The 15,958-nt window shown below is 38.6% G+C and overlaps 1 protein-coding gene across 1 annotated transcript in view; it reads right to left on the bottom strand.

Annotated features, from left to right (window-relative positions):
- The window catches only part of gli1 (GLI family zinc finger 1), a 42,503-nt gene extending 27,519 nt beyond the window's left edge, over positions 1-14,984 (bottom strand). Inside the window, exon 1 of the mRNA XM_057338925.1 lies at positions 14,645-14,984. The gene's annotated coding sequence lies outside the window, so the exon portion shown is untranslated. The remainder of the gene's footprint in view (positions 1-14,644) is intronic.
- Positions 14,985-15,958: the final 974 nt, after the last annotated feature.

Below are 15,958 nucleotides of genomic sequence, written 5' to 3' on the forward strand. Positions count from 1 at the left end.
AGCGGGTTTTTTAACCATGGTTGAGTAAAATATGGGCAAACCCCACTGTTGGTTAAAATTTACCAAGAAAAAGTCCACATTTGACCAAACTATGGGTTTCAAAACTACCCAGAATACATTTCACACAGATGCATTTCATATCCTATCAGCACTTGGGGTTCCCCTATGCTCACCCCAAAATTTGCCCTTTAGTAAATGAAGGTGTGGAGTGGGGGCGTGGCCCACCCGCAGAGGCGGTCCAGGTGTGTACGCATGCACCTGTTGAGTAGATTGGAAAGTGTTGCGGTGGGCGGGTTTGGAGCAGTGGGTCATTAGTAGGTCTTTGACCCCGACTGCAGGTCTGATCCTGAGCACATTCACATTAATGCAGGAGATCATGAGTCCCAGCAGGACCGTCGGGACGGTAACAATAGACCTCCTCCAGAGCCCAACACTTAATACCAGTGTTCCCATTTCACATGTCATTTCAAAGCCCTATCCACCCCCCAATCCTCCTCTGTCTGTCCTCAGGCCTGTCTATCTCTCTGTCTGCAGAACCCTGTCTTTGTGTATTGGGTAACAAACAGACGCAACACAGCCACTGTAACCGCTTCCTCCTCACACCAGGAGTGTGCGAGCATGTGTGCATGGACAGCGCTAAATGAGTCATTAGCATGTGAAGGTAAAACAGAAGGCCTGTTAATGACGGCTTTATAGTGACAGAGTGAAAGTGTGGGAAGATTCCCATACGAGTACACACACAACAACAGTCATCTCACCTGCTTTCCGAAAGAAAAAAGTTCCCAAGGACAAGACGTTTTTCAACAGTTCTGTCCAGTCTCGTTCCACCTGGAGAACGGAAAGTACAGCTCAACCTCAGGGCTCTGCGGTCGCTCTCAGGCCAGATGTGATGCTGCGAGCTCTATTAAACCTGTGTTCTGAAAGCTGGCACACTGAGAAGATGTGCAAGAACCATCTTGAGTCAGCTGAAAACTGACGTCCATTAGAGACCAAGATCCAACTTGTAATGGACCGTTCCAGGATTTTAACAAAAAAATCGTCTCTCTCAACAGCATTGGTCAACAGCATCAGTTTATAAAGTAAAATTTTACATTTTTATTAAATGAATAATAATGCGCTGTTGGTAGAACTCTAAAAGTGACTTAAACGTTATAAAACTTTCTTTTTGACCTGACTTTTAAAATGAGTTGGTGAGATGGTGTAACCAAACGCACATTAAACGAATATTTCAGATGTTATCACAAAATGCACAACAACAGATTTCCAAAGTCTAGACGACAACAGCAGAAGATATCCAACCAGGAAAACTGAACCCTGAAGCCAAAAGGGACATTAGCATTTTAACAGGCGGACTAGCGGCTTGTATAAGCCTGTCTTAGCAAGCGCACACACACCTCTGGGCCGCTGACTGGTTGCTAGACAATGTGGCTGGTTATGTGGATTGTGTAAAGACTCTTGGATGCGTGTAAAGCTGAAGAGCTCAGAGTTGGACGGTCATCTCTCTGGACTCTTCAAGTCTCACTTCACACTGTTAAATACGTCTCACTGTTTACAGACAGACAGGACTGTGAATTATACATCCATCAGATCCTTCTTGAAACCCTCTTCAACAGAAGAGTGAAGACAACTATCTAGTTGACTTGTCTTTGTTTGTGTGTGTATGGGAGTTCGAGATATGTAATAGAAGTCTAAAAGTCTGACTTTTCCAGGTCCAGAAAATACCATCACATAACCCCGATGTTATCAACCCTTCACTGGTTACCCATTAAGTATCGTATTGACTTTAAAGTTCTTTTAATGACTTATAAAGCCTTAAACGGTTTAGCCCCTACCTACATAACAGAGCTTCTACCTCACTACAACCCATCACGCTCTCTAAGATCTCAAAACTCAACACCTAGAATAACTAAATCCACCAAAGGGGGCGGAGCTTTCTCATACGTAGCACCTAAACTCTGGAATAGCCTTCCCGATACTATTCCAGGGTCAGACCCACTCTCCCAATTTAAATCTAGATTAAAGACACATCTTTTCAGCCAAGCATTCACTTAATGCAAAATATGCTAAATAAACCACCGGGAGACTGCATTTATTAGATATTATTTACTAGAATAATCTTGCTTGTTATAAAAACACCATGCACTGTGCTGTGTTTGACCTTTTTTGTGTTTGCCTATCTTGTCTGCCTATCTGCACTGAAAGGCACGAATGATAATATAAGAAATAGTGCACAAATATTAAATACGTTGTTACAGCAAAACTGTTTGAAATCCTAAAACTTGTTTTAAACCCTCAGATGTCCAGTGTGGTCTTAGACCTCTGAACTGGATGTGGACTGGATGTGTGCCCGAAGAGTCTCATGGACTTGTGTGTTTGTGTGTGTGACGCCGCGGTGAACCACACGGCTCAGAGGTTTCACAAACTCTCCCTCACTAGCTTGAGGGATTCCCAAGCAAAGACGGACAAACAACAATAAATACCAGTAGTTAACCATAATTTAAACATCATTATAATGTATAAATGATCATCAAACGACATCTTAATGTCTCAGTTGTTTCTCTTTGACATTGAAAAGATCACACAAATGCAAACGGATATATTTGCTTCTCCAAATTAAATATTTTGTGATTTTTAAGGTCCTACTTTGGTTTATGGAGTGTCCAACAACAAGTTAACATACATACACGGTGTAAAAACACTTTCATTTTCTAATAATATGCAGTTATCATTACCTTACTTCTTGACTGACTCTCAAATGATTCATTCGGCCATTAACCTGTCTAATCACAGCCAACTTTGATCAGATTGGTCAGATGGTCTAGTCTGCTGTGATTAGTCTACCACATACAGCGCCGCAGTGTTGCAAATGGAACGTAGGCGGGCATTACACGGAGTGACGCAAATCTGACCCAGAACTGAAATTAGAACGACAGACGACTCGTTTGCATGATTCAGAGTCGACTCCTTTTTCACCAAGCCAAACTTTGTTATTTGTTTACTTTTGGCTTTACAACTTTACAACTGCTTACATTCACACACAGCAACATTACACACGGCATGAAATGTCATTTTAAGGTTATTGTAATTAGGGATGGCTACCAAGAACCGGTACTTTTTTGGACCAGTACATAATTGGGTCGATACCAGAGTATCGAAAAGCTTCATGACAAACGATACTGTTATCGATACTTGCGTTGTTTTATCTCTGTGTATTCGTGTGTTAAATGGCGAATTAGAGGCTGCTGCCTGTCATTTTCCATCCCTGAATGATGTCCGAATGGCTGAAGTTTGCTCGACGTATGTGTGATATCTAGGGCCATATGATTTCCGCGATGTATTTGTAATTATGAGTGAAAGAGTGGCATGGTTGAGCTTGTGGAGCTTTCAGCGTCCGCGTTTCACAACGAGGAAGCTTCCGTCAAACACCCCTTTGCGGAAACCCGTCAAAATAAAAGTCCTTTATTTGAGAACAAGTTATAACATTGTTTTTAATAATTCGGTTACGGAGTATATTTACTTACTTTAGTAAATTGAAGTAAATGTGCTAGTAAAATTATAAAAAATAGTACATATAATTAAAAAATATTGCTTTATTATACCAATAGTACTTAAATTTATGTAGACCTAAAACCAGAAAGGAAAAAAGAAATACGATGTAGTGATGTAATAACCATAGTGATGTAAAGTAAATATGTTGAATTACATTATGATGTGCTCCTATGCACATGCTAAGTGCCGTAAGTGGTATGCTAAGGAACACACACACGTTTTGTTATGTGGCATTTTCTGTTTGCTCAGAAGTGTTTGTAAACTGCCGTTCTAAAGCTCAGCTGTAATAAAGAAACTTAAAATGTTTAACATCTTGTCACATCGTGTGTTTTTGCATCAAATTATAGAGCGTAGTATCGATAACAGTTTTGATAAGTACCGGTATCGATAAGCAGTATAAGATAAAATCTTAACGATACCCATCCCTAATTGTAATAGTTACTCTTTAAATCTCAATAATTGTTCATCAAATTCTTCCACGACCAGTGACCTGAGCAATCTGCGTTCATTTTATAGCACTATACTCTGTTACATGTAATATAAAGTCAGTTCAATAAAACGCAACTGGGAATTTTCTGAGATTTAAAATGAGAAATGTTTGAGCAAACAATCTTCCTTTGGGAAAGAATTAAGTGAGGGTTTGACTATACAAAGAAAAGTATTTTAGGAAACAAACACGAGACATGACAGACTAGTTGTGTTTATAGATCATTATATTTGTTAACAAAGTGCTATAATGCTGGTTTTTATTACGGTTTGGCTCAACGCTACCGATGAAATCCCGTCTCTGTTGACTGTGTTTCTTTTAACCCAGATCTGCTACACAGACAGCCGTTTAAAACCTGCGCGTATATGAGCGTCATGTTCTCAGAATATCTGCCAGCCACATTCTTAAAAATCCTGATTGCCTTTTGCCTCATTAAACGATGAAAAAAACACTTGCGTGCTATTTGTAAAAAGTAAACAAACAGATGCGGTTAGCGTTACTTTCTAATGCTGCCAAGTATAAAAACAGGGAATGCAGCCGAAGCGCCAAAGACAACCAGCATTTAGACCTTCATATTAAAGAAATAATCCAACCGAAAAGGAAAATTCATAATTTACTCACCCTCATGTCATCACAAATGTAAATGACTTTCTTACTTCAGATGAATGCAAAGATTTTTTTAAAATAAATGATCCATAACCTTGTTCATATGTAGTTCCCAACTTGCTGAATCTTCAAGAAGCACAAACATCCATCAATAAAGTAATTCAAATAGTTCATAAATCCGTCTAAAAATGAAACCAAAACAAACCAGTATTTGTGCTTTATTACTGCTGAATTAGATGGAAATATTAATCATCATCTACCAATATCATTTCACTTCAGAAGACATTAAGTTGGGACCAATAAATGGACATATCATTTTATAGAATCAAAAATGTACGTTTGCGTTTAACTAAAGAAAGAAAAGCATATGCATGTGGGATGTCACTCAAATCAATAAGCCATTTAAAGGTCATACTGGTGCAACATAACAGAGTAAATTCAACTGCAAATGTCATTAAAGCCAAAGCACAAATGTTCAAATAAATTATATTTATTAGTTAGAATCATTTTAAAAAGCTCTGGCAGGTAATGTAATTCTTTAACCTAACTGTAAGGAACTTTGCATGAATGTGGAATGCAACTGGTGTGTGGTCGCAGGTGTGTATATTTCAGATATTTCACAAGGGCTGTGTGACTCATCCAATCAGATTTAAAATAACCATGGAATAGGTTTTCGTTTCACATTCAAACTCACTATTTTAGAGTCCCTAAAGCACAGGTGTGTAAATCTTTGTGTCAGCTGTCCAGCTGACGGGGCAGAACATGTCAATGACTGCAGGTGTCCCTGAACACACACACACACACGCACACACGCACGCACGCACACACACACACACACACAGCTGCTTATCTGAGAAATGAACAATGGCTGAGCCGGGAAAGCCATCATCCTTCAGGAAAAAGTTCTCGCCTACAGGTGCCAGAGAAGATCTCATCATAAATCTCTCACACATTAAACCAAAACATTTAGAGGATTTAACTTAGAACATGACAACGTTAAAGCAAACCACTTGATTTCCTCTTTTTGTTGTCTATTTACTTTAAGTCTTATTTATAAGTGACCTGCAGACGACAACATCATGGCCTTTATTTGGTCAGGTGTGTACACACATCACAGCATTCCAATGAGCCAAACCTGAGACAATCTACAAATAGATCAGTTCTCAGATGTGTTTTAGATCAGTTTTGTCTCAGATGTGAAATTTCATGAAGAGAACGGAGCTGTAAAATGAATGTAGGTTGTAGAGGTAAAATAATCTGGATTTGGGTAAATTTGAGGAAAAAGAGGTCTTCAATAATATTGACTTTTGATTGCAGACTTGACAAATCTGCGCTCAGCTTGAGACATTGTTGACATCTCTTCTGATACTCTAATGACAGACATTTACGAGATTTCGGACTCTTTTTATAAGAAGAAATATCTGAGACACAAAAGCAAGTTTCCATTTGCTTGTCCTTTATCTGAGTTCAACCCTACTCCAACTAAAAGAACACCAAACGCTGTCGGAGCCGATAGCCTCGTGGGCGACATGTTGAGCATCGGGCGACCCGGGTTCGATTCCCGTCCCGCGGTCCTTTCCCAAACCCACCCCCTTCTCTCTCTCCCACTTTGCTTCCTGTCCCCTCTCTCACTTGACTAAAGCAAAAATAAATCTTTAAAAAAAAGTGTCTAACTAGCACAGGGCTGTCATTTTACAATTTCAAATACAACGCTAGAAATGAATCTTGCCTGCGGTCAATCTCTTCCTCTCTTTCTGTTGTCCTGTTCCACACCTCTGATGGCAGGCGACTCCCTCCCATGAAAACTTGAACTGGGGGTTTGGCTGTCAGTGGAGTAATTCACCGTGAGGTTAGAGAAGGGGAGGGGCTTGAGGACCGTGTGTTTACGTGCATGTGCGAATGTGTTGAGATTGAGAAAAACATCAGCTCGGTAGCTGAATCAACAACAGCTGCCGTTATAGCTCTTTGAGCGAGCGACATGTGCTGTTGGGATGATGGTCCGCTGGAGTACACTACACCGTTACTCCAACTGAAGCAGAGCCACGGTCCGTCCCGCCGTCTGTCCCGACACTTGAAGAAAAAGTGAGAGATCAACCTAACTTTCTTTACTCAAGTCAGACAAAGATGACATTTAGATGCAATCCACTCGCTTACTGTAGTTACCTACAAAACAATTCATGTTTTTTATATCGTATAAAAGGGTTGACAAAAACTCAATAATAAGGAACCTTTAATGTTACCTGAACAACTTGAAAAGCTATATTTATCTGTTTGAAGGCACAATTTGAAACATTCCCTCTCTATGGCCATCTCTGTTCAAAATACAAAATTGCAGATTACTGTACAAACTTTACGAGCTTTAACAAAACTAAGTACGTTGTGCTAACATGCCCATTAAGTTATGAAAATTGTTAGTGGCGTTTTTAAAAACATTCAGAAATAATGCAACAAAAAAAAAACATTTTATAGCAACGTTTTGTAATGCTTTATAACTTTTAACAATGAATATAATGTTGATATAAATATATTTGAAGAGTTTGTTTCCAAAATGAGATAAAAAAACATCAATCAAATATCATGTTTTTTATTTTGTTATCATGTTTTTATAGTGTTATTATGGCTTAAATCAAAACAAACTAACAGCAGTTTGATTGTTAATAATTAGAATGCACAGTAAAAAACATGGTTTTTCTAAAAAAAAGAAATCTTTTTCGAACCAATCCCTTAATTTATAGCAAGAGTATTACAGCAAGAATACTTTTGGTAACTTTTAAAGAATGTTAGCCTGAGGAAGTTCTGGACGTTTCTCGTAATATCTCACCTTTAAATCATGATTAAATGCTTATAGTTGTGAATCTGGACAATATATTGACACAAGTTTTAACGCTTTTCTTTATGTACTTTCTTAATAACTGAGTTTTGTTTATTTTTAATCGAAAAGTTACTGATTGCAGCCATAGACCACATCAGAAGAAGACGTAAACCAGGCTGGTAAGAACTTCCTGTTGAGTTTTTTTTTTAGCACTACACAAACTATTGAACGTTTATACATTTTAAAGTTTTAACTATCCATGTAAGATAAAAAAATAAATAATAAAATGAAACCGGAAGTGTTTCTGAACCAGTGTTTACATTTTGCCAAGCTATTGTAATTTGCCGTTAGTGCAGAATTAATTTTTTGTACGTTTTAAACACATTCAAACACAATATTATGCAATAAAGCAAAGCTACTCTAAGAGAAATCAATTTTAACACACTGGTTTAGCATTACCAAAGAAGCGCTGAGTATAAGAGCTAAAGTGACCCGGTGACTTGAGCCTCTGACACTCACATGAGGCCGTGCGGGGAGTGGTCATGTAATAAATGAACGTAATTATTATAATACTGCGGAGGAACCATGTGTCTCAATGAGAAACAGATGCGGACTGGACACAGGGAAAGGTCAGCGACACACACAGGCGTCTGTAAATAATAAAGTGGCCAGGCTTACGAGCTCACAGGCATGACTATTACCATAAAAACCTCACACAGCATTAGTGGCCAGCTGACTCACTTACGTCACACTTAGGATGCATACTAAAGGCTTAAAAAAGGGAAGAAAAAAATTCTGAACAACTTCAATATAGGTTTAAATAATAATACAATTTCCTCTTTTTTTCTAAGCACTTAAGTTTTTAAAGGGTTATAGTTTAACGATTCATATCTTTGACAATTTTTAGGCAAGTGAAGATTAAGTCATCAGAGCACTTTATAAGAAATGTGTTTATCAAAAGCATGCTAACAAACGTGAATTATGGGTAAAGGTTGACACAAATACAGTCATCAAACTTTGACATTTGTTCGAGTTCAAACATACAGTCAAAAATCTCATTCTCGTGAAATAATTCCAGGTTAAATGGGTCTATCATCACATCTCCTGCACGGTGTACACACTGCATTTGACGCAAGCAAATCCTGCTGGAATTACTGAGGATATGCGGGCCATGAAACTTCAGCTTTTTCGGGGGGTTTTGTAAAACAAACAGCAGCGGGCACGAAGAACGTTCTGAGCGGAACGGACCTTATCTGATCTGCCCTTCAACTGGAAACAAGATATAGAAACAAACTTCTAAACAACACGCAAAATCCTCTCTCTCGTCCGTCTGATTTCTCTTAATGTGTCTGTTTTGAAAGATTTAATCAACATGAAGAATTTTAAAGTTTTTTTACAATCTTAAAAAGTGCAAATAATCTAGTCTCTCAAACAAGGGGTAATAAAATAAGCGGTGTATAATAACTACTCCAGGAATAGAAAAATGCTGTTGGAATCGCATTAGATGAGTTCAGCATGTCAAAGCATGGCAGGTCAACTATCCATTTTTTTCACATTTATCAAAAACAGCACACGTTGAAATGATTTCAGTGAATAAAGCACAGAAAAAGTAAAACAGTCATTGTTATCATTACAGAGACGTCTGTAACAGGAACACACGCACAGTTTAGACTCATCCTCTCTGGATTTAAATCTTAACAAACACATTAAACTCAATGCATTAGATTTAATTCTGCGTGACAACAGAAGACACAAAATGAATCTAAGAGACAAATAAAAGAGATCGAGCATTTGAAACAAACTAAAGCTAAACAAACATTCACTCAGCAAACATTTTCTTCAGACAATCTAAAATGTAACTTTCTAGTTGTGTGAGGGCAGTATTTTGAATATTTTGAACATTTTGCTAAATGCTAGAAAGAAAGCGAGAAAGAGAAAGAAAGAAAGAAACTTTGGGCAGCAGTGTGCAACAGCAGGAAAGCAGATCTCAGTTTCTCCGTCTCTGATTGGTCGATTCGGCCGACTGCAGCCCACCCAAGAAGCTGCAGCAGCCCATGGGCATAAATCTGAGCGCCTGACTCACAGCGCATTTCAAACAATCTGCAGCTCTCTCTCTCAGTCAGTCTACCTCTCTCGCTCTGCCCAGTCTCTCAGCGTGCCCACGGCTCATAAAACAAAACTCCTCTCAGCTCTTGCCAACCATATTATTTCTGCAAAGAGCTAATTGGGTTAGCTTTGAGACAGTGATTGAAGGGCACACGTGTGTTGCATGTGTACATGTACACGAGAACGGAAATGTGCTTGTGTCTCTTTCTTAGCATCGGATCTAATAGCATGTGAGGTTACGGCAAATTTACGTAACTTCCGAGTCCACTGAGAAACGCATGAAAGCATGCTTACCTGCGTGTGTGCGTGTTTGTGCTAGCGTGTGCGCGCATGTTTGCGCATAACGGTGGCCGTCTGCCAGTGTCTAGATAATAATCTGCGTTCCGATGGAAGGTCTGATGAAAACCCATCTCAGTCCTTCTACATCAGGTTTTACTTTATACTGACAATTCAAACGCAGATCAACTTAATAAACGTTACCGGGTCTCGTTCACATGATCCCGCTACCATCTACTTTACTTAACTGTTATTTACAGCAATTATACGAATCTCTTTTGACAATGTTTCTTTGTTGCGTCCAATTTGTCAAACGGCAAGAAATGCGAGCAAAAGCCAAAGAAGGAAACATCAAAGACGCATGATTACAATGATGTGAGCGCAAAAATCCACCGTCTCCATGACAACAGAGTGAATAATAAACACCGCCCCCTCACGGCTCACGGCGCTGTGGACACCGATGAGTCATCACCACACACATGCAGGATGAAATGCATGAAACGCATGTTTTAAATGCACAGAGAGAGAGAGAGAGAGAGAGAGAGAGAGAGAGAGAGAGAGAGAGATAGTAGTGAGACAGCACAAGCACAAATGAACTCTTTAATATCTCAATTGTTTCTCATAGACAGAAATGAGATTAACGTGTTGATCTCAGTGTGAAATAGAGATATTAAAAAGATCCTTACAGAAAAGTGCAGACTGGAAAAAATATTTGCAATCCAATATTTGCTATTTGACTTGAAATATTGAAACATTCTAAAGTAAAGGATGTTATTTCTTTAGCACAATCAGCAACATTCAGTCCCGCCAGAAGTCAGACAACAATCATGACGTCAAGGGGGATTAAAGTGAAGGAGGGGAATAAAGGAGTGGAAAAACAGGCCTGTGTGAATGAGACAGATCAACGATCTGAAGAAACATTCTCTCGCTGCAGCATCTGTATGAAACTCTCATGATCTTCATCCTCATCATGGACAATGACTGTTTGTGAGACTCAATTGTCCTGCGGTTTCGTAACATAATGCAACCTCTAATTTGAGGGCAACACAACGATCAGAGATGAGATCTCATCTTTCACAGAACGAGAAAGAACTTCCTTATTATAAACCAGCAAGGAAACAAACATATGGAATCAACTTGAACACAGAAGGTCGGCCTGTAGAGGTAATTGATCAAAGAAAGTATACATTAAATGCACTGCAAGTTGCGGTGAATAAAAGCAAATGCCTTAAAGTCCCAGTGAAATTAAAAATGACAATGCTTATATTTTCATGACATATTGCAGCGTTTATTGTAAATAGTTTATCAATGTGGGTCATTCTCCTTTTAAAATCCGTTTGCCTTCACAATCTTTAGTTAAAATCTGAAAATGCACTTCCTTCCTGTAATGCCTATCCATCAGAAATGACGCATGTTAACTGGCTTGGGCGGAGCATCCGTTAACTCCTCCCCTTTAACGGTCAGTCTGCTGCCATTTCCATTTATAAATGCAACGGCTGTTTTTATACATCCAATCAAATCGCAGAGAAAGACGAAAGCCACGCCCACTATTTTTCTCATTAGACATTCCATTTATCTCGGAAATGCTTCACAATACGGAAGTAAAAACAATCGCAACTTCCGGTTCACGGTGACTTTAAGTATAAGAAAAACTAAATAGGTGAGAAACGTTTTGATGTTTCCTAAAGTTGGTAGCTGAACTACTAAAGTACAGAGTTTTCAAATTGATTTCTCCAAAGAAATGTATTATCATAAGGAAACTTTTAAGGTACAATTCTCGCTATTAACAAACCATTAACTACGACTTTTGTCTCAATAAACTTTTAATCTGGTTCTTATTAATAGTTAGTAAAGTAGTTGTTAGGTTTAGGTATTGGGTAGGATTAGGGATGTAGAATATGATCATGTATGTGCTTAATAAGTACTAATAAACAGCCAATATGCTTATAACATGCATACTTAATAAGCAACTAGTTAATAGTGAGAATTGGTCCCTATACTATATACCTATAAAAAAGTCTCCATTTGCTCTCCAATTAATTTCAATGTTGCCTATAGGACAAACAACTGAACTGATATATTAACACGATCTCGTTTCATTAAACATGCATACAATTTTTTTTGCTTTAGTCAAACAAGACAGTTTGCAACACATCCCCACTTGAAACTCATGGTCAAAATGGTTTCAAGGATCAAACTCCAAAAATGACAAAACGAGGGTCAGAAAAGTAGTTCACATGACATTTACATTAACTATCAATTTGGCAACCGCTTTTGTCCAAAGCGATTTACAGTGCATTCAAGCCATAAATATGCATATTCCTTGGGAATGGAACCTTTGACCACCTGATGCAATGCTTTACCAATTAGGCTACAGAAACATGAATAGCATACAACGTGAAAGAAAGAAAGAAAGAAAGAAAGAAAGAAAGAAAGAAAGAAAGAAAGAAAGAAAGAAAGAAAGAAAGAAAGAAAGAACACATGCACTGCACGAGCTGAGTCGAGTAAAGCCACAGAAGACGCTCGGCATCATTTCTGTGTCTTGTTCCGTCTTATCCCTTATGAAAGAAAAAAGGATAGAAAATAGAACAGAGGAAAAGCTCAGGGGCATAAAAGAAGGGAAAAGGGGGTATTTAGTGGGTTTCTGCGCTCTCCGGTTGGGTATCTGAGCTCGGCCCTGGACGCTCACTGGATAGACAGCTGCTATTAAAAGTTGATTGTTTCAGGTTCACAGAGTGTGAAAGGGTGTGATTGGGGTCTACGATCCCCATGAGGGTGGTCTCCATGCTGGAGAGGGGGGCGAAGGGGGGAGGTAAAAGAAAGCGTCACGTGACACGAGCGTCTAGCTGCGCAGCCGAAAAAGGAATCTGGCGGAAAACACACCACTTGTTGCCGCCTGCCTTGGCAAGCTTTAGGAACGTCTCTCTCAGATTTACAGAGTAAAAAAAAGCATAAAACATGCCACCCACAAACACACACATTACAACCAATTCAATACAGTTGCTTCAAAACACCTTTAAACCTCAAAGTTCTCATCAAACGTCAAAATATGATTCAGGTATTAGTACAAGCCATCACTTCACATGTTAGCAAAAGGTGATGTTTATTCATAATCTCTCCTGCGAGAACATTTCAATCGGTTTGAAAGATCTTGAGGAGGATCCGCAGATGTGTGTGTGTTTGTATGCTAACTGAATCCTTTTGCCACTAATGCAAGTCCATCAATCACTAATGAGTTCAGGGGCGAGAGGAAGAAACCCTGCGGAGTCTTTCTCACCTCACCAAAAGATACCACATCAAGCCCGAGTGTGTGAAAGTTTTCTCTGAACCCTCTACATTCACCTGCACCTTCCAATTTCCTCTATACAGCAAAAACATTTTTTTGATATAATTCTCATTAGTTACCATATGAAATACTATAAAACGCATGACGTCTTCACATAACACACAGACCAACCTTAAAGTTATTTTGAAATTGTGATTAACTGAAAAGTGAGTCTTTATGACGCAGAGACATCAACGCCTCATTAATGATGTAATTACGCCGGCTCATGTGAGATTTTCACAGGACATTCAGACAGATTTGTCAAGATTAGATATCCTTCACTCCACACTTGAAGATAACTCAACCACAAATCTGTCAAATGCCAACCAACCCCCAAATGAAGACGAAAACGATCCCATTGCTGTTTATTAAATATAAGTGACACACTTTACAATAAGGTCTCATTTAATAACATTAGTTGCATTATGCATTAGCTAACATAACAATAAACATACTTTTACAGCATTTATTAATGTTAGTTAATGCAAATACATTTGTTCATGTTAGTTTACTGTGCATTGGCAATTTTTATAAATATTTAAAAAATGTTGGAATTAACATACATTAAGTTTAATAAATGCTGTAGATTTATCGTTAGTTGTTAGTTCTTGCTAATTTAACTGATCTTAACTAAACGAATCGTAAAGTGCTACAAAAAATATATAATTTTAATGAATAAACTATAGAGCTATAGAGTTTATCTTTAAAGCAGGAACTTATATAAAACAGTCAGATATTAAGAACACAATTGGTATAGCTTGTGCATAGACACGTAGTCATTGGTGGGGACGAGCTTCAGGTTCGACACATTTGGAAAAGTTATCGGCACTTCAACTATTTCCCCTTACAAGAACCAGCTGTTGAGATTCAGAAACACTGTGACCTCCACCAATACAGAACTATCACAAAACCATCACATCTAAAGACCTGAAAACTTTCACGATAAATGAAACTTATCGACACGCATCTAAATGTTTCACACAAACTCCTGCCTAACGTTTAATCGCTCTAAATGCGACCGACCGAGACCACCGGGACAGACCACCATCATACAAACTTCACTGGCCTTTAAGACCATTAAACGACATATTGCGGGCAAAATTCAGCTCTTTAAAAATGCAAGATAATACAGTGAATAAAACAGACGTTCAATTTAACGCTTAAAATAAAGACGTAAACTTTAAGACATTTGCGAGCTCAGCGGTCTTCAGCTTTAGTGTAAGTGTTTCATGGGCTTTGCGCAGATCTAATGAAGTTCTTTAGTGTTTGTATGTGTGTTTAAACACTCTTGTGTACACCATTACTCGAGTGTCTCTCCGTGGCAGAGTGTGTAATAGACACACATGTTTGGATTGTTAATCAATGCGCAAACACTCCAGCGCACTTACTAGTGAGCACTCAAAGGTGCCTAAAGGTCTTATTCACACATCTCAACGTGCGCTACAGTAAAGCCACACATTCATGATATAAAGTGCAACGTTACCTTAAAACACGGGATTCCTCCTTCATCCGCTCGTGTAATGATCCCAGCGAGCCCGAAATTTCCCTGGAAAACTTGCGCCGAGCTGAAAGCCGAGAGCGTCCCAATGGGGGTTCGAGAATTTCCAATAAAGCCCCTCTTTCTCCTCACGCACACACACACACACTGATGAAGATAATGGCTCTAAACTCCTCGGTTCATTTTGCTGGGGATATTCTCCGCGCGCGCACAGCAACAGAAACTCCGCAAAAGTTTTCGCAAAAGTTGGGTTTGAGGATCAGCGGCGGAGATCCATATTCGGTCCCCGGAGCCCGAAGTTACAGCGGCAGCGCGAGAATGTGAGACCACCCCCTCCCTCTCCTTCTCTCTCTCAGACTCCGTGGACCACCCCGAAACAGGAAGTTCGCTTTTTGTTTTTCTTGTGGAGAAAAAAGAGAAAGCCCGACTGGACATCTCCGGCATTCTTGTAGCATTAGTAACTCACACAATAATTTTAATATTTTTAATAAGAAGAAAAATGTAGATATAAAATGTAAACATATATGAATATATACAAATTCAAGGAGAAAAAAGAGAGAAAGCCTGCATTCCTGTAGCACTACCAACTCCCATAATAAAGATAATATTGATAAGAAAAAGAAATCATAATAAACTATAATACTGTAAAAATACTATGGAAAAAATTGAGGAGGAAAAAGAGCTGTTCTCGCCATAGAACCAATAGCATTACTCCCACGATAAAAACAATTACTATTATTATAAAAACAATAATAATGCTTCAAAACTAAGTAATAAGTATGGGTACTAAAACAAAAAATACGTATAAATATAAATATATGTCGTACTATAAAATAAAATTGGTTTAGAAAAACAAATCTAGTGATAGTGTATAGCCCACTTCTGGGGGTCTTTGACTATATCATAATCTATCATTTACATTACTTAGATTGATAATTATATCGTCACGTGTCTGTGTCTGTAAAGAATATGTGAGCGCTGTGTGTGGCTGCTGACGGAGCTGAGCTCGGGTTCAAGCGCGGTAAGCCGCAAAACCCGGAGCGGAGCTCCAACAGCCGCAGGAGATGCACGGGTGTGTGGAAAAAAATATGAATCGCGTTGCATTTATCCGACAACTATAGTTAAAACATAGACTAATTTAATAATAGATCATTTAAAGTATTTTGTGTTAATTTCGTATCAAAAAGCACATTTATTATTTCAGTTCCACAATCGTCGTAATGTGCTTTGATTATAAACAATTATGTTTTATGGAATCACAAACAACTTTTTATATTTCACGATGCAGTTGTGTATAAA

Source organism: Triplophysa rosa, linkage group LG7, assembly GCF_024868665.1.
Source record: "Triplophysa rosa linkage group LG7, Trosa_1v2, whole genome shotgun sequence".
Classification (NCBI taxonomy): Eukaryota; Metazoa; Chordata; class Actinopteri; order Cypriniformes; family Nemacheilidae; genus Triplophysa; species Triplophysa rosa.